The sequence below is a fragment of the Theropithecus gelada genome, chromosome 6 (assembly GCF_003255815.1).
Source record: "Theropithecus gelada isolate Dixy chromosome 6, Tgel_1.0, whole genome shotgun sequence".
NCBI lineage: Eukaryota > Metazoa > Chordata > Mammalia > Primates > Cercopithecidae > Theropithecus > Theropithecus gelada.
The window spans coordinates 80080730-80106556 of NC_037673.1; positions in this window are offsets into that span (position 1 = coordinate 80080730).

A 25827-nucleotide genomic window follows, 5' to 3' on the forward strand; every position below is an offset into this window, starting at 1 on the left:
AACTGTGTATCGTATTCATTTTTATTTGAATACAAATGTCAGAAATCATGATCCAAAATTTAGACGAAAGTTTAAACAAGTTCCTAGAAGTTGGTTTATGACAGTGTTATTAGGACAAACATAAGAACAATAGATATTGGTACTTTATCCTTGTTAGAAATAAGAAATACTTTAAAAAATACTTAAAAATTGTGAGAACAGGGCGGGCGCAGTGGCTCATGCCTGTAATCCCAGCATTTTGGGAGGCCGAGGTGGGTGAATCACTTGAGGTCAGGAGTTCGAGACCAGCCTGGCCAACATGGTGAAACCAAATCTCTACTAAAAATACAAAAATTATCTGGGTGTGGTGTCATGTGCCTGCAATCCCAGCTACTTGAGAGGCTGAGGTGGAAGAATCACTTGAACCCAGGAGGTAGAGGTTTCAGTCAGCCGAGACTGCATCACTATATTCTAGCCTCAGCAACAGAGCAAGACTCCATCTCAAAAAAAAAAAAAAAAAAAAAAAAAAAATTGTGAAAAAATATATGTGTATAAAAGATGTATTTTACATGGTTGATGTCTTGCAGTTTCAGTCATCTGGAAGCAGACATTGAAAATTAGGGGCGCAAGATGCTTAACAGAGATTAGCAATTGTGACCAGAAAGAAAGGAAGCAGGATGGACAAAAGTGGTTGTCAAGGCCTGCAAGGCTTTGGCCACCCCAGTGGGAGTTCTGGAGTGGTTGTTGTATCTTAGTACCATGTTGGTCATGCCTTCATTCCAATGCCACACTCTGTCAGCCTGGATGGAGCTGACCTCCAGCCAACTGAATCTCTGAAGGCAGATCTTAAGCAGTGAACAGAAAGTCCTTTCAATCAATTTTTATTATATATTTTTGATACCAGAGTACTATAGTGATCTATGCCAAGATCCTCTGATTTTTAAAAAGTATATAAATAAGTAATAAAAATATCTAAGGGCTATTAAGGCATTAAATCATGGTTAATTGTCAACATGGTTCTTTTTAAAATTGATACACAGATTACTGTTCACATCTTACAATATTGTTTTAAAAATAGAACCTATTTTTCAGAGTAGTTGTAAGTTCATAGCAAAATTGAATAGTAAAGAGAGTTCTCATATACTTCCTAGCCCTCGCTGCCTAGCCGTCCCTACTATCAACATTTGACACCACAGTGGTACATTTGTTATAATCAATGAACCTATAATAACACACTTTTATCACCCAAAGTCCAGAGTCTACATTAGGATTCAGTCTTGGTGTTGTATATTCTATGGATTTTGACAAACATACAATGGCATGTACCCACCAATATAGTATTACATAGAATAATCTCTCCACCCTAAAAATCCTCAGTGCTCCTTCCATTCATCCTTCCTGACCCCTAAACTCCTCCTGGCAACCACTGATCTTTTCACTGTCTCCATAGTTTTGCTTTTTCTGGAATGTCGTATAGTTAGAATCATATGATATCTTTTTATAGAAGCTTTTTTAGATTGGCATCTTTCCTACAGTTATATGCATTTAAGATTACTGTATGTCTTTTCATAGTTCATTTGATAGTTCATTTCTCTTTAGCACTAAAGAATATTCCATTGCCTGGATGTACCAGAGTTTGTATCTTATCATCTACTGAGGATATCTTGGTTGCTTCCAAGTTTTGGAAATTATGAATAAAGCTGCTATAAACATCTGTTTTTATCCACTTGTGGGGATATATGTTAGAACTCACTTGTGTAACTACAAAGGAGCATGATTGCTGGGTTATATGGTAAGAGTATGTTCAGATTTTTTACAAACTGTCTTTTAAAGTAGTTTTTCATTTTACATATCCACCAGCAATGAATAAAAGTTCTTGTTGGTGACATCCTCACCAGTAGTGATATCAGTATTTTGGATTCTGGCCATTCTAATAGGTATGAAGTAGGTATCAGTTGTTTTTAATATTCAGTTCCCTAATGACATACAATATTGAGCATCTTTTCACATCTTTATTTGCAATTTGTATACCTTCTTTACTAGGGTGTTTGTTCAGGTCTTTTGCCCATTTTAAAATCAGGCTGTTTGTCTTCTTACTGTTGAATTCTAACTGTTCTTTTTATACTTTGGATACTTTAGGAGACTTGTCTTTTGCAAATAATTCAAACTGGTCTGTGGCTTGTTTTGTGGTTTCATTATAGTGTCTTGAATTTTAATGAAGTCTAGCTTATCAATTATTTCTCTCACGGATCGTGCCTTTTGTGTTGGGTTTAAAAAGCCATTGCCATACTCAAGGTCATCTAGATTTTCTCTTATGTTATTTTCTAGTTGTTTCATAGTTTTGCAAAAGGTCCAGCATATCCGACACAATGTTGAAGGAGAAGAACAATGTCAAAGAACCAGACACTACTAGAATTTGAGACTTTCTACAGAGCTACATTAATCAAGACAGTGTTGTATTGGCAAAGAACAAACAAATATAACAGATCACCAAAACAGGATAGAGAGCCCAGAAATAGACTCACATGCATATAGTCACCTGGTATTTTATTTATTTATTTATTTATTTTATTTATTTTGAGTCAAGATCTTGCTCTGTTGCCCAGGCTGCAGGTGCAATCACAGCTCACTGCAGCCTCAAACTCCTGGGCTCAAGCAAGTAGCTAGGACTACTTGCATGTACTACCATGCCCAGTTATTTTTTTACCTTTTTTTTAAAAAAATTATAGAGACAAGGTCTCACTGTGTTGCCCAGGCTGGTCTCAAATTCCTGGTCTCAAGTGATCCTCCTGCCTCTGCCTCCCAAAATGCTGGGGTTATAGGTGTGAGCCACTGCACGCGGCCATCAGATGATCTTTGACAGTGGAGCCAAAGCAATATAATGGAGAAAAGATAATCTTTTCAACAAATGGTGCTGGAACAACTGGATATTCACAGCTAAAAAAATGAATGGTGAGACACAGACCTTAAACCCTTCACAGACATATAACTCAAAATGGACCATATACCTAAATTAAAATGCAATTATCATAAAGATAATATTAAACATGCCTGGCAGTTTTTTTCTGCCTCCTTGGCTCCCCTTTCTCAATTTTGAGAATATTTATAACATTTAGGATATTTTGTTCTTAAGTATTTGATAGAACTCCCAGTAACATTGAGTTTTATCTTTCATTTTGTCAAATATTTAAAAAATTGTTTGACTTCTTTAATGCTTACACTTAATTAGCCTCTCCCTTATCCCCTTTGATCAGCTTTAGTAAGTTGTATTTTTTTAGTAAGTTCATTTTTTCTAGATTTTCAATTTTATTTGCACATATTTGTTCACAATTCTCTCACCTTTTAAAAAACCCACTGTCTCTACAATTGTCATATGTTTGTTTCTACTAATATTTATTCATGCTTTCTTTGTTCTCTTTTGTTATTAACCTTAAAAAAGGTACTTTGTTTTATTTTATGTATTAGCTTAGGTCCTATCAGAAGCAAACAACAAGATGAAGTTAAATGTGCAGGGGTTTAACTAAGAGAAATACCTGTGAAGAAAATATAGTGAGGAAGCTGGTGAGGAACTGAGAGAGCTGTCAGACCACAGACAGGTCTCATCCAAAAAAAAGGAAGAAAAGAAGAAACGGTTAGACAAATGTGTCCTTTACTGTTGTCCATTCTAAAGAAGACATGGCAAGATCTTTGGGGAGTCCTTGAGCTAAAGTCAGACATCCCATATGTGGTTTAATAAAAAATAAAATGTATTGGGCTAAGTGCAGTGGCTCAGGCCTGTGTATTAATGTTTATATCTTTTTAAAAATAATTCAAGGACTTATAGACCTCTCTGTCTCCGGCCATGCTCCTTATCCTGGCTCACATGGCATTTCAATATCAGGCTCACATTATTATCCTTGATGTGCTCAGTCAGTGAGTAGGAGAAGCCCAGGAGCATCTTGGCCTTAGTGCAAGCATGACAGTTAGTGTTGGTAAATTCTGCTCCCTTTACATGGAGGGCTGTGAAGTGCATTCTCAGAGCCACTACAATCCATCCATCAAAGAACAATTTTCCCGTCTGTGCATTCTATTTTATTTTTAAGTTCAATTTCATCAATGTCTTCTCTAAATTTTATTATTTCTTCTTTTCTAATATAAACACTTAGAGCTTCCTTCTAAAGTATAATTTAGCTGCTTTCTATAAGTTTTTATGCATAATGCTTTTATTATCATTTAATTTTAAGAATGTTGTAATTTTTATTGTGATTTGTCCTATGACCATGAACTATTGGGAGATTTACTTCTAACTTTACCACTTTTTAAAAAGTTATTATTTGGTTTAGAAGTTGACATATGTCTTCAGTTGACTTGCACACATATTTTCAGGATCTTTGTTTTGTCAAATACTGAGTCCTTGATAACTCTGAAGTCTAGTTTTTTGTTATGTCAAACTGGTGATACTGCTGATCCTTTGATCTTCACTTTTGTGCTCTTAGCTCAGATAGGCAGATGCATGTGGCTTCCAAAAGGAAAACCACAAGCAGAATTCAATTCTCACATCAATGTACCCTTATCCCTGTTCTTGGCCTCTGAATTCTGGTTGTTATGGTTGTTTCGTAATATTTTTTAAAGAATAATATATGTGTGTGTATGTGTATTTGTATGTTTGATGTATATATTGCATATATATCATATAATACATAAAATAAATGCATTCATACAGATGTATAACACACAAATATATGTGTAATGTTTAAATATTTCTATAAACATAAATATAGATTTACATTATCTACATATACTACAAATATAACACTGCATATATTTTACATATATATAAATCCATCTCTTTATATATCTCTCTATCATCTGCTTTTCTAATTTTTAGCTTATATCATTGTCCTCTGTGGAATGTGAGTTTGATCCTGGCTACTCCAGAATAGACACTACCCGAAGTGTGATTTTTCATCACATTTTTGGCCTTTTTTAGCCCTTTTGGATAACATTTTTTTTTTATGTAACATTATTCCCACATGCATTTGTAAGGTACACATTCTGTTTTTTTCTTTTCCTTAAAGGTTACCTTTGGAGTTTTAATCCCATATGTAGTTTAATAAAATATAAACGTATTGGGCTAAGTGCAGTGGCTCAGGCCTATATATCAATGTTTATAACTTTTTAAAAATAATTCAAGGACTCATAGACGTCTCTGTCTCTGATCATGCTCCTTATCCTGGCTCACATGGCATTTCAATTAAATGTCATAGTTTTATCTTTTACCCCCTTTTTATTTTAACGTGTTTGTTATTCTTTTTTTTTTTTTTTTTTTTTTGAGACGGAGTCTTGCTCTGTGCCCCAGGCTGGAGTGCAGTGGCGCGATCTCGGCTCACTGCAAGCTCCGCCTCCCGGGTTCACGCCATTCTCCTGCCTCAGCCTCCCGAGTAGCTGGGACTACAGGCGCCCGCCACCTCGCCCGGCTAATTTTTCTTGTATTTTTAGTAGAGACGGGGTTTCACCGTGTTAGCCAGGATGGTCTCGATCTCCTGACCTCGTGATCCGCCCGTCTCGGCCTCCCAAAGTGCTGGGATTACAGGCTTGAGCCACCGCGCCCGGCCGTGTTTGTTATTCTTATTGCTCTTTTTTTATAGCCAGTATATGGTTAGATTTACCCAAGGGCTTACCACATTCTTATTCACCATTTTTTCTTGTATATCAGAACTTCATTTTGCATCATTTTCCTACTCATTGAAAAACATATTTTATTCCATTGTCTCTTATTTCTATTTTTGGTGTTGAAAAGTATGCAGTTAATTCTAGGTGATTTATCCTTTGCCTCTGCCCACCTTTAATATCTTCTCTTTGTCTTTGGTGTGTAGTTTTGAAATGATATGTCCAGATGTGTATTTATTTTTTATTGATCCTTTTTGCATTTTCTTATTTATTTAGTTTGACTACTTATGTCTGTCATCAACAGAAAACATTTAGTCATTGCCTCTACCCTATTTCTTTTCCCTCATTTGTTAAATCTTCTCCCTCTATCTTTTGAGTTTTGTAGGCCCTCCTTCCTATTTCTGATGCTTTGATTTTGGGGATATATTCTGGATAATATTTTCAGTTCTCACAGTTACTGGTGTTCTCATGAGCTGTTTCAAATATTTTCTTAATTCTGAATTTCTAATTGAAGTAGCTATATACATATATTTTCAAATCTACCTTTAATTTCATAACGTAAAAACTCATTTATATTTTGATAACCTTATTTATTTATTTAAAAATATTGACTAACTTCTTTTGCATTGTGTATGCCAGACTTCTAATTCTTACCTAGTTTTGGCCTAAAATGTTATGCTACCCTACTGGGAAACAGAAAATTCATCTATGTCAACCATGTGAAATTAAGTAGGCCTTTGCTTGAGAACCAGTCAGAATAGTATAAATCTGAAACCATATTTCACTAGGAACCCTTAAAGATTTTCTTTGCTAATATGTTTTTGTAATTAATAATATGTGAAAGTAATTGCAAAGTGTTAAGTGAGCAAATAAAGAGGAAGACCACAAATATGCAGATTATAATTAATATTTTATGTAGGTATCTGTGTGTCACTATACATATATGCATATGTATAATAATGTTACTTCTCCATATTCATATACATATATTTACACACGTGTGTGAAGATATATATATATATATATATATTTATAGAGAGAGAGAGAGAGAGTGACTATCCTTTTATAATACCAAAAATATATCTTGGTGTAATAGAATTAAAGATGACTTTTATTTTATATAGAATTATAAATAATTTTATATTTTTCCCTAATAAAAAGGTATTACATTCTTATTTGATAAAAAAAAAAAGAATTTCTTAATTATACAAATCTTTTAGTAAAATCTTTGTGATGTTTTGAAATAATGTCAGGAGAATGGATACTGTTTCTGTGTTGGCTGCCAGGGAAGCATTTATCTTCTCTAGTCAAATGGAGATAATATGGGAGAAATGTACTGAGAGCACTGGAGGATGCATTTTTCTGTTTAATATAATAAGTTAATAAATTATCCTATTTGCATAGTGATTTGAGGAAGATAAAAATGATCTCTGCTCTTAAGGAGTTTATTTTCTAGTGACAGGAGCCATACCAAAGATTAAATTGAACAAAAGACCATGCACACGCTAGGTTTGTTATTTAGATATGAGGTGAGCCAGCTTCTCTCCTAACCCTGCTACAACTAATGAATATAAGTTAATCAGTGAACTATCTTTGTATAGGCTTCCTGATTTGTCAATGCCATTTCTGCTCTACCTAATTAATGTGTAATAGTGCTGTGATAATAAAAGTTGGCCACACACAAAATAATGCCTTGAAAAATTCAAAGTTGTTTATCTTATGCTATATGATGAACACTACTTTGGAAAATAAATTAGTTCAGTTACATGTTGATTCATTTCTCAGATAGTGAACCTAAGCCTCATGGTTTAATGAGATTACTCTTTTTAAAGAATCTTATAAATAAATGTGGAAAAGATAATAGGCAACTAGTAGGTAGATTCATTCTGTTCTCTGTTCATAAACTAAAAATCTAATTTTCAGCAACTCCCTTTTTAAAAATTTACGAGGGAGATTGGAGAAGATTAAAGGATCAGCATAATTACTATGAAAACAATATGTCTACTATCTAAAACCCCACATGATAAGTCTACTAAAACCCCACATGATAAGTCTACTATCTAAAACCCCACATGATAAGTCTACTATCTAAAACCCCACATGATAAGTCTACTGTCTAAAACCCCACGTGATAAATCTACTATCTAAAACCCCACATGATATGTCTACTATCTAAAACCCCACATGATATGTCTACTATCTAAAACCCCACATGATATGTCTACTATCTAAAACCCCACATGATATGTCTACTATCTAAAACCCCACATGACTAGGTAGAGTTTTGGCTTGCAAAAAGTTGTACGATACCACAGCTTGTGGGATGAAGAATCCAGTGATCTCTAGGGGCACCTATGAGTAAATTTACATGGTGATCAAAGAGCCCCTTGAGAGAAAAAGGTTAACAGTTTCCCACTTTCTCTTTGATTTCACTATCATAGGTATATTTACAGTGGTTGAAAAGGAAGATACTTATTGACACTGACTAATAGAAAAGGATACAAAATTCTACAATGAGAAAAGGCTGTGAACAAATTTGGTTGACAAGTACTTAATATGTTGTTTGAGTTGGCAAGAGAAAGGGCATCATAAGAAGCATGATGTTTTGCTGAATCTAGACATATTTCCTGACAACTATGGGTAACCAATATCTATTCGACAATATTTTTGTTTACTTAGTAAGTACAATATGCTGTCCTATGCATTTGCGGTGTTATGTAAGTGATTATAAATACAAACCCTCTGTCACAATCTTACATGCCAGAAAAAAACAAAAGTTATACAAGTTAACAATTATATTATGAAGCAGAAATTAGTAAGCACCAAACTTAGAGCTTAATTTTTATATAAAAGGAGAAAATGGAAGCATTATATCTATTATTTGCAATTGGAAATGACTGCACAGATGAGATGGCATTTAAGTAGAACCTTAAACTTTAAATATGAAAAGTGTATAGATTAGCATGATATAGAAACGTAGAACAAGGCATTCGTGATTGAGAACAGTCGATAACTAAGAGGAGAGAAAGAAGAAAACAGAGGATGGACCTGGGTAACATGTATAGTATTTTTTTAGAAGGATAGTGATGAGAGAGATAAAAAGTTTTAAGGAAGGCATGTGCCAAATCACCATAGGCCTTGAATATTAAATTAAAATTAAACTTTTCATTCCATTTGAAAACTGATCCTCTAAAAGATTTAAAGGAGTATAATCTGACATCATGTAAAATTTGCTTTGGATTGAAGAGCATTTATAATCAGGGTGACCCATCAGAAGACTGTGTTTCACCAGGTAAACCACAGATAATAAGGTTGGAAAACAGGATAGGGGAAGTGGGAATGGTGAGAACGGACAAAGGCCAAGCATTACAGAGGAGTAGCTTGGCAGCTGCATGGTTTGCATTCTACAGGGCTTTTTCTATATATTTTCAGTGTTAATTCTGTCCTGCATTGATTTTCTCTTCCCATTCTTCTGTTCTTTTTTCTGTTCTTTATTCTTTGGTACTCTTGTCTTACAAGTATATACATATTTGCTTTGGAAATATGATTTTAAAAAGCAGAAAGATATTAAACATCTACATTCCTATCACACAGACTAATCATCAAAAACTGGATTTTATTTTTAATCTCCTTAAAATAAATAAGTACAAAATAAAACTTAAGATGTTATTATTCACCACCTTCCTAGTCAAAATTGCTATTGTGAGTTTGATGTATGTAATTCATGTATCTATATATCTGCCATATTTGCTATTTCTAATGTACATTTACATATACATGAAAAAAAATCACCCACATCTTGCTTTTTCACTCAACATTCAAGAACAAACTGAATTATAAAAACAATGCCAAGATTTTGAGTCTTAAAGACTGAGAGGGTAGTATAATCAGTAGAAATATACAGTGAAAAAAGGAGAATAGAGGGCCTGGTTTGGAGGAGGAATTGTGCTAAAAGTTTTTTGAGACCTGTTTAAATTGATGTGCCAGCAAGATACCCTGTTTTGGGCCTATTAGGCAGGTTGAAATGTAAAACTTGATAGGCAGAAATATATCTGAACTTGATGGAAGTGATTCTCAGTAGCACTGATATTGAAATCATTTAAGATTTTGTATTTTAAAACTACCTCCTTAAACTTCAAAGTGCTCCAGGCTCATCTTCTCATACTCTCATTTCCTAGACTTATAACTGAAAAAAATTAGAGTATATAAATCACGTTGATATATGTAGGCCATTTTTACATGTTTTAATAGAAATTAGAGTCTCCTTAACTTGAGATTTGAATGTTTAAATTTCTCTGTTCAAAAAGTTAAAAGTTTAGAGACCTTGTCATTTTTATATGTGTTACCAACATAAGAATAAATAGTTGCTCTACAATATATATTAAAAACAAATTATATCTTCAAAATAGGTAATAGACACTGCTTTCGAGAGCATAATTTGTTTTAAATGCATGTTTTTAATAGCACAATTTCTCTTCTTTTTTTGCATACATATAATTTGTTTTTAATTTTGTAATTTTATACCAGCTTTCAATTAAAATTGTATTCCCAATTGGGCACATCATTTTATTTAAGTTACTTATTTAATACATATTGAAGTGTGTACACGAGAAGCCCTTTCCAAATAATTAGAACGTGTCTTTAGTTTAACCTAGATCAAGTCCTTATATTTTAAAACTCATGTGAATAGGCTGCCTGGCAATTACCTGAAATCTGTCCCTGAGCTTTTGACATTAAATAATTAAGCTTTATTTCTTGACTTTCAATTAGTATAGGCACTATCCCACTCCATATTTGATAAGTTGATTAATGAACCACGAGAGCAATTTCAATCCTGTCAAAATAATGGAGAATTCATGATATTTGCTCTAACTAACTAAATTTAAAATGCTAATTCAGGCTCTGAGACAAAGTCTAAGATTGGGGATCAGAAAGAAAGATGTGGAGTGGGAGAGAAAGGGGTAGGTGTTTCCAGAAAGGTCCTAGAGATAGTACTGGGAGGAGAATTACATGTGAGCAGTCCCAGAGACCTTACCACACCGAATGCAATTCTTTTTTCAGCTTCATGTTAAGGTTATATTTTTGATTATTGAAATGCTACAAAAAAAGATTCAGAAACTTCTTCAGTTCTTCCAAATGGAAAGAACTGCTTTAATGATTTTGTTTGGACATTGGATGATGCCTCCCATTCCTCTAGGAACCAATTATTCCTGCTGAAATATTTGTCTGCTGTCATGTAGAAATGAGTAAGGTGACAGAAATTACAGAATTTCAAAAGATTAGCCTAGACAGACAAAAAATTCTTTAAAGAGCCTTGGGGGCAAACATAGAAACAACTTGCATGAAAAAATTGAAACAATAATGAAAAATTCCTTCTTTGATGTTTTACAGAGGCAAATAAAATGTGAAAGCAATGTTGCTTAAAGTAAATGTATTTTGTACTTGTATGAAACTACTATAAGATTACATATTGTGTGAGATGAAAGATGAAAGGTTTCTACCTTACCTAAGGACTTATGTAGCAAATGTATCCTAGAGTCAGATCTACTGATACCATATATGATAGGATAGAGTGTCACTAAGTATTTCGGGGACAAATGAAGTTTTCGGAGCATAAATATCAGAAGTAATTTGTACCTAGTTCCCTAGACTTAAAATATTTAAAACATTAATGAATGTAAAAGATAATTTCAAAGCATTCTAAAATTACTGCGGCTAGGACCTCTCTTTGATGCTTTAGAAATGTAGGAAGATCAAGCTCACAGCACTGTCGATACACAATCCTTAGCCAACCTTTCTCTCCCACTCAAATATTTTGAAGAAACCCTCTAGGTCCCAGATCTATTGTAAACTAGAGTTTCAAAGTGCTACCATTTATAACTTGCCTTTCCAACATTTAGGCATTCAAATATTTTAGTTAAATGGAAACTACTCACCCTTCAACTTTCTCTCTGAACACATTTTGGCTGGACTAGTTTTCTTTTATCCATCAGCCAACTCCCAACTTGTTGTCATTTTCCCTGAACTCTCATGTCTTTCACGATGAGTCTGTCTACCATTTTTCTCTGCTGCAAAGGAGGGAGCTTCTTATAATAAATGACTGAATTCTCTATACCTCACCTTCTGTCCCAGGAGAACACTTATTTTCCGAAAATACTCTTCCTGTCAGCTATTCTGTCACATTTCCATGTCTGAAATCTGTAGTCTTTCCTCAAATTACACTTTTCCCAGAGCACAACCTCAGGGAGGGTTCACCTTCTCCAATAGCCACAAATTTCCAAAAGAGAAGACCAATGAGCCTACCCCATTTGCCAATTCTAGATCACTGTTTTGTCTTCTTTTTTTAATTCATGAAAAAAGAGGTTTAATTGGCTCATACTTTGCAGGCTGTTCAGGAAACCTGTTACCAGGCATCTACTCAGCTTCTGGGTAAGGCCTCAGAGAGCTTACAGTCATCATAGAAGGCACAGGGGCAGCCTTTGGCAAGTGTGGTGCCACACACTTTTAAACAACCAAATCTCCTGAGAACGAACTCACTTTGGCAAGCACAGCACTAAGCCATGAGAGATCTGCCCCTGTGACCCAAACACCTCCCACCAGGCCCCACTTCCAACTGTTTTTTTTTCTTGATTACTCAAAAGATTCACTATTTTGAAGTGTCAAGTTACATTACAGAGTCAGACTCTACATTTTAGAACTTTCTCCGCATCTGCGTCATTATTTCTCCTGACTTTGGAAGGACCCCTCTAGGTCTCAAGATGACTGTAACACTCAGGTCTTTCTTCCTTCTCTCTGTTATGGTATCTGGTTGTATGTCATCCACAGTGATGGCAGATTGTGCACGTTAATGGCCAGATTCTTTTGACTAGAGTTCCTTACGTTTTATTCAAAAAAGCCTAGACTCCAAGATCTAATTTTACACCTCCTATTAATACATGTTCATAAAACGTCTTTTTTTAAAAAAAGATCAAAGCCATTGATTCCTATCACCACATATATTTTTTGTAATGCATTTATGATTTGGTCATGCTAAGCATCTTCAGTTAAGTCCTTACTACTTTTCAGCTATTCTTTTATTTCTTATTTTCTCCCAATTGTTTCCCCATAGTGACTGTTTCAAATATTTTCTCACAATATCTTACTGAGGAATCAGAGGCCCTGGATCCTACATCCCTCTTGAACTTTCTTCATAGGATAATCTTCTCATAGATGATTGAATCCACACTGCCTAAGTTACCAAATTTTCATCAGCCTCAACAATCAGAACCCCCTCCACAGCATCTCAGAATATTTGTGTGTCATTTCCTCATCTTCTATCCTCTCTTCATAAAAGGGTTGACACTCCTCTGCCTTCTAAGTCTAAGGTCCTGTCTATATGACCTCTGTTCTCCTTTTATCAACCTGTCTGCCTTAAGTGTTCAATGTCTGTGATGTTTTTCAAACTAGACGTGGGGTAGGGGTGAAGATCATGGGCTCTGGTATCAGACTATCTGAATTCAAATTCTCACACTGCCACTTAGTAACCCGGGGAACAGTTATATATCTTTTCTATATGTAACATGTATGTAACCTTTATATATGCTGCTTTTCTTATCTATGAAAGGAAATGATTATAATGATACATCTCTCAATGAGTTGTTTTGAGGAATAAATGGGATAATACATATGAAGTGTTTATATATGTGGTGAGCACAGTGTTTTCTATATTTTGTCCTATTTTCTGCAGGTACCTTGCCGGCTCCTTTACTACAGCCTATTAAAATGATCAGATTACTCATATTTTAAAATAAAATTCCCCATAAATGGCCAATATAATTGAAATAAAATAAACTGTAATAAAATATCTGGTTTAACTAGACTAGAGCATTTCCATTTTTGGATTTAGCATCACATATGTAGGACATTATGTTTTTAGATTGATATATAGAAATTACTGTGTTAAAAATATGTATATTTAATCAAAGGCATGACTGCCTTATTAATCTAAATACTTATAATAGGTGGAAATATGTTGTAAATCTCCCTCTTGATATTTTACATTAAGATACTAATAAAGACCATTTTCATATATTTAATGTAATGATAAATATTTCTATATAACTTTTACAAATGTCTTTCATTCTTGGTTCTTGGAAGGAGAGAAAGATCCTCCTTTTAGCTATTCAAATTTTATATTCCCCTGTTCTGTTCTGCCCAAGAGAAAGGACAGTCTTTCTTGAATCCTAATTGAAGCATAGGAACTTGCCTGTCATTTCCAATCCAGCAGATGTTAACTACACTATATCTATGTTTCTCAGTTGTTAATGGTACCTGGCTGTGATGTTTAAAGAAAACTTAAAAGGGTGATATTAGAGTTAGAAGATACTGTTAGGTACCCAAGTAACTCTAAGGAATAGGTTGTACTTTGTTTCCAGGAACATGACACTTATAGCCATAAAAGGGAATGTACATATGCCCACATGCATATTCAAATATTAAAAATGTAAAATAATACGTAAAGGTAAAGAACATTGGAAACCAAAAAGTTTCCTTATTGTGAAATTTTGCAGGCGCTTAAGACATATAAGCAATAGTTTAAAGCATTAAAAGGTCATTTGCAATTCACATTGAAGCCTATATTTCTCTTGCAGGTATTTTAAAAGGTTGTGTGCATCAGAGTAGAAAAAGAAATTGCCTTAATCCAAATATAGTTTTGCTACAACCATATGGGACAAAAATATGAAATAGTATTCTCTTATATTAGGTATATTCTGCCTTCGACCATTATTTACATCCCTGCTGGCACTGTTACAAACGTACAGCAGGGATTCTATGTTTCAACAATCAAGAACTACAAAAATAATATGTTATGACAAGAAAAAGTCATGGTGAATAGTTTTAATGTCTGATGAGATTTGTCTTTAAGCTGTTCAATAAGTTTTTTATTTAAATCTAAGCTAATAAAAAATATTCTTTAGCAAATTTTGGACCAAATACACATGAAAGAAGTTTCCCTGAAGGAGTAAAACTCAGAGGTGGAAAATGTGTATTTTTTTCTTTAAAATTTAATTTTAATAAAATTCCCACAGTGAACTGCATTCAAATATAATGAAAACTGGCAACTAATTAGAGTTGAATAAAATGCATGTCAAATTTAATTGTCTTTGGTAATTCAGTGTCATTAATTTATAATTGAATTAGATTTCAATACTTGGAGAAAAAATGTTTCTGTGGAATAATTATAAAAGACATTTTCTTACATAATTTCCTCATTGAGAATTTCTTTTTTAAATGTTAAAATAGATAAATAATGCAAATATATAAGAAAAAAATTATTTTCTATGGCTTGGAAAAAAGTCCAAGGGCTTAAGAATAATAGCATTAAGCAACATTTTAATCTTATCAATACCATTGTTATAAATTGATTCCTTAAAACAATCCATGGGTTTACTTATCTATTTACTTATCCTGCAACCCTCAAGGCGCTGTTGTTAGATCCAGTGCATTATATAATATCTTCTTATTTTGTGTTTGTTCTTTGAAATGATGCTATTTTTAACTTGTCAGATTGCCTTTATTTATTTAGCTTAAAATATTAATGATATTACTTAGTTGTTGCTCTGTGATAAAATAGAAAGTCTTTTTGGTTCATTTTTTCCCAGAGGTTTTCACAGTGTGTAGTAGAGACTAAAATATTTGGAAAATAGCGGTGATAATTCATGGTTTTCTATGGACAGTATAACACTGAGCACCTTATTACTTCCACATCTTTCAGAGCTGAGTATGATTCTGGCAGTTTCTAAGTGGGGTGAAAATGTAATGGAAGCAATCAGACTGTCTATTCTGCAAATATCGTAGTCTTTTATAGCTCTTTTATAAGCAGGTTTTGTCAAGGAACAAAAAGTAACATAGTCTATAAATTCACTGAAAAAAACAGAACAATGTACAGATTCTAGTGGTTTCTGAATTTTGGGTATGGACAACCCTGAAGCAAATGAAGCAAATACTTTTCCCTGGTCATTTTTTTCTCCTTATGTAGATTTTTTTTGTGTGATAGTGTTACAGGATCTTTGGGATGTTGCTTTTCTGGCCAGAAACCTGTGGCAGGTGGCGCCTTTGCCTGTTTTCCTTGGGACTGCCGGGCTGGTTCTGCCCAGTCAATCTCGCAGGCTGTGCTCCACTCATGCTACAGACCTGGATCCCATGCCTCCAAGGGAGACTGCGAGTCAGGCGTGGAGCAGCGAGGAGTGTGTGAGAGAGCTTTGGGTCCAGCCAATGCACAGTCAGACATGCTGACTGCTGCCTTGGGGCGGGCAGCTCCAAGTGCCAGCATGGGTGCTGGCTCTCTGCAAGGCTGTCGTTGGACCAGGTGCACTGTAAGCAGCTTCCAGCTCGCACCGGGGAATGCGATGGTGCCTGGAAGTTTGGAGAGGCCAGGAACTGCAGGGCCCCAAAAAGGGAGTCATAGCCTTGGCTCAGGGAACTCCCAAGTCTGGGTTTTCCGAAGGGCTGCAGCTCTCCTCTCCTTCTCTTGGCCTGCAATGTGGCAAACAATGGGCATGTTTCAGCCCTGTTTATGTTATAGCTCCTTTAGCCTTGCCATTCAGCAAGTCCCAAGTTCTTCTCCTGAGATGAGGAAGAATGAGGTATACAGACAACTGAAGGGTGAACAGGACGAAGAGGAACTTTATTGAGCAATAGAACAGTTCATAGGAGACCCGAAGGGGACAACTCCTTTCCACAGTCAGGGTGTCCCTACAAGTGTTCAGCTCCCAGCAGAGAGGGTAGCTCCTCTCTGCAGGCAGGTCGTCCTACCAAGTATTTAGCTTCCAGCAGAGAGGGTAGCTTCTCTCTGCAGCGGGTCGTTCCATCAACTATTCTGCTCTGGCTGAGCCCGGGGGTTTTATGGGACTCAGAGGAAAGGAAATGCATGCTGATTGGTCCATGGGCTGCCATGAGTGGGCCTGGAAAAGACATCAGAAGTTCCCAATCCAGTCTGCGGGACTGTCAGCCTGGCCCCAGCCTTCAGGCTCTCCCTGGCCTGAGGGTGCAGCATCACCGGGGACCCTCTCCCTTCCACCCAAGAATCTTTGTGCTCCCTCTACCGTCCATGACACCCAGAGTGCTTGTGCCAAGGAGCATCTGCAGGCCAGCACCCAGCTGCCCTCACTCCCCCTCGGCTTCCCCTCCATGCTCGTCAGTACTTAAAGTCCAGAATGGGCCGAGGAGGCAGAGGCCTGGCACACACTGCCCGAGCCTGCACACACTCAGCTGGGCTGTGACCGCACCCAGGCTTGGCCTCAACTTCAGTCCAAGATCAGAGCAGGTGCTGGGAGTGAGGAAAGTCCAGGAAGATGAAGAAGATACCGTCGAGACTGCCGGGACATATGGGGCATTCCCAGGCACCTGACGTGCAGGGTCTAGAGACACCCAGGTCTGTACCTGGGAGGGTAGACTCCATGGGACGTGCAGGCAGTCCCAGTCATGCCTTCTTGTAGGCTCTGATGGGGACTCCAGGTCCTCACTGGGCCCTTTTCTGTCCTCCCCTCTGTGCCCAATCGTCCTGCGCCCCCCGCCATCGGGCAGCTCGCCTCGTCCCATCAGGGTGGCCCCTTGGATTGGGCTCCGGGGGTCTCCTGATTCCCTGGCTTCCGCAGGCTCCGTGGAGCAGCGCACTGCCCCGGACTCAGCTCTGGTTCCTCCCTGAGCCCTCCCTGCAGAGACAGCAGGGGAGAGCGACAATGGAACCAGTGTGCAGAGTGATGGAGGCTCCGGGCCTGGGAGCAGGTCGCTCCGGGCCTGGGAGCAGGTCCCACCCGGCCATGCCAGAGTGGAGGATGATGGCGGCACAGTTGGCTGCATCGGAGACGTGGGGCACACGCGACTCACCGTCGCCATTGCTGCTCCCGCAGCCGCTTCTGCCGAGCCCTCCCACGCCTCCTCGTTGTAGCCTCCCTGCTGCAGCTGGTATGACGGCAGCGGCTGCTATCAATAGAGTTGTCATTTGTTTAATAGTATGGCTATTGTTTCTGCCGTTTGAGGCACTCGCGAAGGAGGCATGCATAACGTAAACCAGGGAGGGATATCCTTGAAGCTACCTGCAAAAGGCCTCCTCTTTTCGGCCTTCAACTTTATCAAGAAAAAAAAGATGGCTACCTCCTTCCCATCTCTTCTTTCTGCAGCTGAGTTCTGTTCTAATAAACATCCCACCTCATAATCTTTGGAGTTCTTTTGCCTATCTTCATGCAAAACGATGGGCAAAAGATGGGTTTTAGCACCCACCCTATGAATGTTAGGTCAGTGATGATGTTTCTGTTGTGTTAAGGGGCAAGCCCAGATATATGGGATAATTCCACATTTATAGCTGATGAGTGAGTAGCTATTCCTTGAAGAGTGGTCGCCTTTATGATAGAAATTCAAGAGTCACAGGGAAGACATGTGACTACCTAAAATGCATCTCTTTCTCTTGGTTAAATTTTGGAATCTTTGGACAGGGCAACTTCTTTTAATCATAATTTTTTTTTTTCTTTCTTAGAATTTTTATTACATTTTACTTCTTTTTTTATTTATTATTATTATTATACTTTAAGTTCTAGGGTACATATGCATAACGTGCAGGTTTGTTACATATGTATACTTGTGCCATGTTGCTGTGCTGCACCCATCAACTCGTCAGCACCCATCAACTCGTCATTTACATCAGGTATAACTCCCAATGCAATCCCTCCCTCCTCCCCCCCTCCCCATGATAGGCCCCGGTGTGTGATGTTCCCCTTCCCGAGTCCAAGTGATCTCATTGTTCAGTTCCCACCTATGAGTGAGAACATGAGGTGTTTGGTTTTCTGTTCTTGTGATAGTTTGCTAAGAATGATGGTTTCCAGCTGCATCTATGTCCCTCCAAAGGACACAAACTCATCCTTTTTTATGGCTGCATAGTATTCCATGGTGTATATGTGCCACATTTTCTTAATCCAGTCTGATGGACATTTGGGTTGATTCCAAGTCTTTGCTATTGTGAATAGTGCCGCAATAAACATACGTGTGCATGTGTCTTTATAGCAGCATGATTTATAATCCTTTGGATATATACCCAGTAATGGGATGGCTGGGTCATATGGTACATCTAGTTCTAGATCCTTGAGGAATCGCCATACTGTTTTCCATAATGGTTGAACTAGTTTACAATCCCACCAACAGTGTAAAAGTGTTCCTATTTCTCCACATCCTCTCCAGCACCTGTTGTTTCCTGACTTTTTAATGATCGCCATTCTAACTGGTGTGAGATGGTATCTCATTGTGGTTTTGATTTGCATTTCTCTGATGGCCAGTGATGATGAGCATTTTCTCATGTGTCTGTTGGCTGTATGAATGTCTTCTTTTGAGAAATGTCTGTTCATATCCTTTGCCCACTTTTTGATGGGGTGGTTTGTTTTTTTTCTTGTAAATTTGTTTGAGTTCTTTGTAGGCTCTGGATATTAGCCCTTTGTCAGATGAGTAGATTGCAAAAATTTTCTCCCATTCTGTAGGTTGCCTGTTCACTCTGATGGTAGTTTCTTTTGCTGTGCAGAAGCTCTTTAGTTTGATGAGATCCCATTTGTCAATTTTGGATTTTGCTGCCGTTGCTTTTGGTGTTTTAGACACGAAGTCTTTGCCCATGCCTATGTCCTGAATGGTACTACCTAGGTTTTCCTCTAGGGATAAAATTGCTTTAACTTTTAAAATGAAAATATTTCTGACAACACATTATTCCTAAATTTATAAGAAAATGTAAATATATAAAATCACAGAAAGGGATGCCAGGAGAGCCAAGTGGCACTGATTTTGAAATAGTAAAGAAGGATTGACAGGGAATAAAAAAGCAGCAAAAAGATCGAAGTCAATCTACACCTTCAAAATAAGAAAAAAATACAATAAACCTAGATAAACTTGAGAGATCTGTTATAATAGCCAAGATATAGAATTAACCCGAGATTTCATCAATGTATGAATGGATTGAAAAATGGACGAACAGATAAAGAAAATGTATATACACAATGTTACTTTATTTTCTTTTACTCTGCTTTGAGTTTGGGGCAAATGGTTGATACTCATAATTAATTATTAAACAATTTCTCTTTTCAATGATGCGTCTTTTAAAAGCCCCCTTAAGCTGCTTTTCCCTTAGTCAAATCTTCACTGAGGCATAATAACCAATTAAAAACACTGATATGAAATTGTTCTCTTCTATAAGCAGCAACCCACCCAGTTACATATATATGAGTAAATGCATGGATTAAAAACTGTTAAAGGTAGGCCTTGCTTTGATGGCTAAGGATGATCAAAGGCAACTAAGGAGAAAAGTAAACTGACAATCTTCGAATGCTGAGAGAATATTTTAAAACTTTTTGGCTGGGTGTGGTGTCTCCCACCTGTAATCTCAGCACTTTGGGAGGCCGAAGCAGGCAGATCACCTAAGGTCAGGAGTTTGAGACCAACCTGGCCAACACGGCGAAACCACATCTTTACTAAAAATACAAAAATTAGCCAGGCATGGTGGCAAGTGCCTTTAATTCCAGCTGCTCAGGAAGCTAAGGCAGGAGAATCACTTGAACCCAGGAAGTGAATGTTGCAGTGAGCTGAGATTGCACCACTGCACTTCAGCCAGGTTGACAAGAGCTCCATCTCAGAAAAAAAAGAAAAAAAAATTTAGCTTAGGGCATATATTCCAAATAACTATAACATTATGACAGTACTGTGATAATATATCCTTCCTTCCTTTCCTTCCTTCCTTCCTTCCTTCCTTTCTCTTTCTTTCCTACTTTTCTTTTTTCCTTCCTTTCTTCCTTTCTTTTCTCCTTCCTTCTTCCTTTCTTCCTCCCTCCTTCCCTCCCTTCCTTTTTCCCTTCATCCCTTCCCTCCTTCCTTTTCTCTCCCTTTCCTCTTTTCTCCCTTTCTCTCTTAATTTTCAAAAAATATTGCCACATTCTACCACAATTTCCTTTCCGTGAAGCTTTAGGAAAGTATTGAATGGCAAATCACAACACCCGAAAAGTTATTTCCTTTGATGTTTGTTGACGTTTGTATGTTTCTTGCCGACAGGAACATGCCAAGAACAGGTATCAAAACAATCCAGGAAGTAGACATTGATCTGCAATTTTGATTATTAATTAGAGAATCTGGTATCAACAAGAAGTGTGTAGTTATGATCTGTGAAAATAAGTCCCTTGCTATGTTCCTTATGCATTATTTAAGCTACAGTACCTGGCTGTGATGAGTGCAGTGTGAGAATTCCATTTCTCAGCATAATAAATAGAAATCAGATGGAATCACTCATGATACTTCACAAAATTGTGCTGAAAGCATGTTTAACCATTAATGTTCTACTGAGCACTTTTTGTTTGAGACAGTAGAATTTTCATTATTAAAGACTTTAGATTCTGGATCATTTTGTATTTATGCTGTTTACAATAATAATGGGTATGGTCATTAAGGTACTTTGCAAGTGACATTAATTTTATTACTCCTGTCCAGGTTAGATTTGGCATTAGAGTTTTCAGCCCGTGTAGTTAAATGTATAGCTCTCTGGTTTTCTTTTTTATATGTGTTCTTTGGAAAGTCTTTGGTGTTTACACTGGAGGAATAATATGATATTTACTTGTTACATAGTGAGTGTGTTTCTATAATTTAGAGTTGAGAGAAGCAAATTTTAGCCTTTCATTTTCCTTTCTCCACCCAGAGATTTCTACTTTCATATCCATAAATAAATAACAGAATGCTTGAGACACCCTATGGTATTAAAATGGTAAATATTTATATCATAAAACAAAAAGTATTTCCTCTCTAAAGGAAACTGCCCACAGGGGACATAAGGAGCAGCTTTTTAAAATCTGAAATTGAAGAACCTCATGGTCAGTTTCAAAGTGTAAATAAAATGTGTTTAGGAATAAAAGTCATTTCTTTCCTCCCACTTCATAGTTGACTGATTTTATAATTGGAAAAAATTGAATATCAGTATTTTTAGACTGCTAAAACAAAATTAGATTTCTAGAACATGACATGTTTTATGCCAAATAAATTTGCAAATTAAATAAGACCTGGAAAACAAATGATCTAAAGAGACTTCAAGTAAAGTATTGAAAAAAAAAAAAAAAAGCTTTCTAACTTAATGAAAACAAAAGTTCTTGTTTTCATTTTTTAAACTCCTCTTCCTACCAAGTGTACCATTTTGTCATTGGTTAAGGGGCATAAAATAACCCAGAAATATGTGAATCATGATGTAGAATCTTGATAAGGAAAATGTTTAGAGTAAATAAAAAAAAACAAAAACACACACACACATATAATGTGTATATACACACACACACACACATATTTCTATGTATACATGCGTGTAGTTATATATAGGCACATACATAATATATGTTTTGTATACATAAACACATATACATTATATTTTAGAATTGATATAGCTTCCAATTCTCATTCCCTTATACAAAGACTATTTCAGCTTCTTTTTGTTTCAGAGCATTTTCAATGTTAACACTGTTAAAGTTTTATAGAAAATATAAAGTTTTTATGTAAAATGTTTTGGTGCTGCTGACATTTAAGAGAGAACGTTTCCAGTACGAAAATTAGTTGAAATATTGGGCTCCAAGTCAAATTGGTGTTTTACTCCATAATTCTGTGAGTATACATACTTTTTTACAAATAAATGCATTTAAAATATATATGTTGCAAATGATAAAAGGAGGCTGTAATAAATTTAAAAACCTAACCCGAATTTTGTGTATTTATGTGTAATTTATGTATTAAGAGAGAGAAGTATGAAATATAGAAAAAGGATAAAAGTGTGAGTGGGTGAAAAGAAAGACAGAATCCAGCATGTAAGTCCTATAATTGGAAGAAGAGAAACATAATCTTTTTGAACTTAAAAATAGTTTCAGTTTAAAATATGGCAAAAGTTTCTTCTGTGCTTATCATCTCTAACATAGATCAATTTTTGACTTGCATGAATAATTTGAATGATCTGCTTGAGGGACAATTTGACTAGTACAAAAAAGTTCTGAAAACTTAATTTTAACAAATTCAATGACTTCTCTGAAGTCGTTAATGGGGCATGACAATACAAGGTTGAGAATCTGCATGCATTTACTAGCCTTGCTCACATAATTTCCAATTCACTGATTCCTAGTGAAGAAAATAAGGTTTAGGAAATTTTAGAATATTTGATAGAGTTTTTAAATTAAAAATCTGACATAAATCTTGTGGTGATTTTGAGTACATTTAAAGCATTAGGTTGGTGCAGAAGTAATTGAAGTTTTTTCATTAAAAGCAATAACAAAAACTGCAATTATTTTTACACCAACCAAATATAAATCAATATGATAGGTCCAAAAGTACTTTAAAATATAAACACTGAATGAATACCCATCATTAAGCTATTTCTATAGATAGAGACTTACACGATTTAAAAACATTTCTTCCCAGGTGGCTACACTGAAAAACAAAATTAATTTTTTTCTTCTATCTGAGTTAAAATATCTAGACAAAGATGTGATGCTAGGGTAAATAGCAAAATTAAAATTGGTTTAGCTATTTTGATATCCATATAATAAAAAAAGTTACTTAAGAATCTCCTTCTACAGTTTATATCTAGAGAATGCCTGCCTAGCTGCAATGTATCATGATACAAGTATATAGGTATCTGGTCTCTTTAAAAGGAATGTATGGAAACACACTAAGTGCTGTATTTTACATTAAATGTTCAGATTTCACATTGTAGTAGCTTTTAATGTTATCTAAAGTCTACAAGATTTACTACAAGTCTTAGGCCAAGACATTTTAATAGGGTTTAAGGCCAGAAATCTATCCTATTTGAATATATATTTAGTTTGACAGTGAAAACCATAAAAGGATCCACACATCTGACTTTATTTCATGTCAAATACACCTAACCTGATGAATTTCCTGCAAAAGCATGGGCATGATACTATGTATCTACTTTCTTCTCTTATCAAGGTCATAACCATCCTTTAAGACTAATCTTAAAATCACAATTTATGCAAAATTTACCTTAATGTCCCAGAGTTTATTAACGCCTTCTATGAGTTGACATAGCCCCCTGTCTATCTCTAGTATAACACTTGAACAATATCGTAATTTATTTGATTTCAATAACTGCCTTTTCACCAGACAGTTAATTTTGTAGACAGAGTATCTTGCAGTTGGTAGGTACTCCAATTTGGCAAATGTGTAAATGAATGATCAAATTAAGTATATAGGTCATGAACAGACGTTACGTGAACCACTCATTCTGTCCATTTAAGAAGTGGCTCCTGGCCGGGTGCAGTGAGCTCACGCCTATAATCCCAGCACTTTGGGAGGCCGAAGCGGGCAGATCACGAGGTCAGGAGATCAAGACCATCCTGGCTGACACGGTGAAACACCATCTCTACTAAAAATTAGCTGGGTGTGGTGGCGGGCACCTGTAGTCCCAGCTGCTTGGGAGGCTGAGGCAGGAGAATGGCATGAACCCAGCAGGTGGAGCTTGTAGTGATCTGAGATCCCACCACTGAACTCGAGCCTGGGCGACAGAGCAAGACTCTGTCTCAAAAAAAAAAAAAAAGAAGTGGCTCCTTCAGCACTGAAATCCATGTTAAAGGGCCTCTGATCGCATTAAAACACAGGGTCAATAAATTAGGATTCTTGCCCTAATAACTCAAAGTGTGCTCATCCTGAACCACCCTGTGCTTTACTTTTTATTTTATTTATTTTTATTTAAAATTCTTTGTATTTAGTATATTTTTGTGTATATTTTAGATTTACAACATGATGCTATAGAATACCTACAGAGAGTAAAATAGTTACTATAATAAAGCAAGTTAGAATATCTAGTATCTCACATAATGACCTTTTGTGTGACAAAAGCAGCTACAATGTCCTTATTTAAAAAAGTCTCCAGTATACAGTTTTATTAGTCATAGTTCTTACCTTAGATTTCTAGTCTTGTTCCATCTACACATCTGCTTTTTTGTATCCTTTGAGTTCCATCTCCCCATTTCTTCCCCACTTCTTCCCCAACCCCTGATAACCAAAGTTTTATTCTCTATCTGTATATATTTGACTTATTTTTTAAAAGATTCCACATGTAAGTAATATCATGCAATATTCTTTTTGTGCCTGGCTTATTTCACTTAGCATAATGTCTTTAGAGTTCATTCATGTTGTGGCAAATGACAGGATCTCCTTTTCTAAGGCTGAATAATATGCCATTGTATGCATACATCACATTTTCTTTATGTATTTGTCCATCGATAGACACTGTTTATTTCTGTAGCTTGGCTATTGTGAATAGTGCTGCTATGAACAAGGGAGTACAGGTATTTTTACAAGAGGGTATTTCATGTCTTTTGGGTACATACCCAGAAGAGGAATTGCTGAGTCATATGGTAGTTCTAGTTTTAATTTCTGTAGAAACTTTCATATTGTTATTCATAGGGGTTGTACCAATCAACACTCTCACTAACAGTGTACTAGGCTTCCCTTTTCTCCACACTGTCACCAACATCTGTTGTCTCTTGTCTTTTTGATAATGCCATCTTAATGCGCATGAGGAGAAGGCTCCAAATTAACCAGTGAGTGGGATTGCCAGCACCAGCCAGAAGAGGTCGGCTGGGTGGTTTGTGCTTTCTGGAATGGTGACACACAGGCCCTTTCCTGGACTCTATCGGACTGAAGCACAGTGGAAAGATTCTTGAGAGTTTGAAATCTAGGGGAACATATATGAATGTAGAGACTGAAATCTTTTTGTCCAGAGAATTCTGGAAGTCTAAGACTGCCTGAAGTAGTCCTTAATCGCAAGGAAAAGAAAGCAGCAAAAGTAGAGTAGTTTACGTTCCTACTATGTGTTTTTCCACTGGGAAAGTTGAAGAGCTTGGAAGGAAACCAGGTTTGAGTCACCTTGAAATTACTGAACTCAAAAGAATAGCTATCTAGGTAAGGGAAATCTACAGTGAGAGGCGAAAGGAGAATTGTTGGGAACAGGAGGTGAATATAGTTGAAAGAGGTCAGTAAAAGACCTGTTCATAGAACAGGACCCATAGGACTTTGATGGACCTGCAAACATGGCTTATGAGAGAGCCTGCATCGAAACACTTACTACAAAGAGGGCATTTGTAGCCATATTACAATAGCAAGAGTACTGTAAATGTGTGCTTGACACTCTCCCTCATTTCCCTATTT